This window comes from Prionailurus viverrinus, unplaced genomic scaffold (assembly GCF_022837055.1).
Source record: "Prionailurus viverrinus isolate Anna unplaced genomic scaffold, UM_Priviv_1.0 scaffold_166, whole genome shotgun sequence".
Classification (NCBI taxonomy): Eukaryota; Metazoa; Chordata; class Mammalia; order Carnivora; family Felidae; genus Prionailurus; species Prionailurus viverrinus.
The window spans coordinates 5,691-7,500 of NW_025927556.1; the positions used below are offsets into that span (position 1 = coordinate 5,691).

The following is a 1,810-nucleotide window of genomic DNA, read 5'->3' on the forward strand; positions in this document are numbered from 1 at the left end:
GGGCCCGTGGGGAGCCGTGGAGGCTGGTCTTCCCGTGTCTCCTCCAGACTCCGCTGCCCGCCCCCTGCCGCGCCCCAGGCCGGGGTGCCGCCGCGCTTGCGCCCACGCCACGGCCCTCCCCGGTTGCCGGGAGGGGGCTTGCCCGGCGGCTGCCGGGTGGTGCGTGAGCGTGTGCGTGTGCGTGCGCCCCGTGTCCCTTGGGGGTGTGTGTGGGGGGAGGGGACAGGCGGGAACCCCCTGGGCGCCTGTGGGGTTGTTCCGAGCTCGCCCCGCGCGTCCGCGTGGCGGGGCGGGCTTGCCGGACTTGCCCTGTCGTTCCAACCCTTCCGACCTCTCGGAGTCTGGTCTTTGTTGTCTCTTGCTGGCCGGCCGGAGGCACCCTTCGGGGATGTGCTGTGCCAGGTTGGGGGGGCGCCCCTTTTTGGGGTTGGCCCTCCCGGCGATCACAAAAACTCGTACGACTCTTAGCGGTGGATCACTCGGCTCGTGCGTCGATGAAGAACGCAGCTAGCTGCGAGAATTAATGTGAATTGCAGGACACATTGATCATCGACACTTCGAACGCACTTGCGGCCCCGGGTTCCTCCCGGGGCTACGCCTGTCTGAGCGTCGCTTGCCGATCAATCGCCTCCCCCGGGTGGGTGTCTCTCCCGGGGGTATGGCGCGGCTGGGGGTTCCCTCGCAGGGCCCGCCCTGCCGGTGCCGGCGCCCGCCCCGCCCGAGGGCGCCCCGCCACGCCCGCCTGCGCGGCGGTACGGTGTGCGGGGTCGTCCGCGGGCCGGGGACAGGGTCGTCCTGGCCGCCGGGCCCTCCGTCCCCCTAAGTGCAGACGACGGTGGCCGCCGCTGCCGGCCCTCCCTCCTTCCTCCTCCTTCTCCTCCTCCCCGCCCCCTCCCCGGCCCCGTGTGTCCGGTCCCCGCCGCCTCCCTCAGCCCCCCCCTCCCGCCCCCGCCTCGCCCCGCCGGGTCCGCTCGGCGGTGACGCGTGTGTGGGACGTGGGAGGGCATGGGACGGGGGTGGGGCTGGGGGCCGGCGCCCGTGGGGCGGTGGTGGGGGGTGGTTGGGGGGGAAAGGTGTGTGTGTGTGGGGGGGAGAGGCCGAGGCCGGTCGCCGCCCGCGAGAAAAGGGAAGGGCGAGGAGAGCTCGCACCCGAGGGCCGTGGCCGCCGCCGCGGTCCCTCTGGGGGAGATCCCTCGTGCCGCACGCGGTCTTTGGGATCGCCGCCCGGGTCTCGGGAGGGTTTTGCGGTGCCCCGTGCCGCGCGGTCCCGTGGGCCGTCGTGGGGGGTGGAGGTGCGGATCTGGAGCGCCGTCGGTCTCGCCGCCTTGCCCCAGGCGGTGACCGTGGCGGTCGGGCCGTGGCCCCCTCCTCTCCCGGTCCGCGGCCATGCGTCCGGGGCCCGAGCCGCGGCCCCGCCCCGGCTCCCCGCTGGCGATCCCGGCCCCCTTTGCCCTGTCGGGGCGGCTCGCGCCGAGGCCGAGTCGCGCGCGGGGCTGCGCCCCGGGGATGCGTGCCCCGGCGGCGGCCCGCGGGACGCCGCGGCGTCGCCCGCCGCTGCGCGCTTCCCCCCGGGTTGCGGCCGCGCCGCACTGCGTGCCCCGAGCCCGCGTTGTCGCGGGGGCGGTGTGGTTCTCCGCGGGGGTTTCCGTGGTTGGAGGCGTGCCGCGCCGTCCGCCGGCCCCGGCCGGGGGCCGCGGCGGGAGCGCGCGCGGGGCACGTGGGACGTGTGGGGGGGGGGGAAGGCCGGGTGTGCCGCGTAGGGGGGAAAAAGGGCCGGCGGTCGGGGGCGACCGCCGCGCTCGGACCCCCC

The 1,810-nt window shown here is 76.5% G+C and overlaps 1 non-coding gene across 1 annotated transcript; it reads left to right on the plus strand.

Moving 5' to 3' along the window:
* The first annotated feature begins 459 nt into the window (after nucleotides 1–459).
* On the plus strand, nucleotides 460–612 carry LOC125158200 (5.8S ribosomal RNA). Its single transcript, XR_007149261.1, has one exon. It is a non-coding gene; the product is annotated as a 5.8S ribosomal RNA (ribosomal RNA).
* The last annotated feature ends 1,198 nt before the right edge of the window (nucleotides 613–1,810 follow it).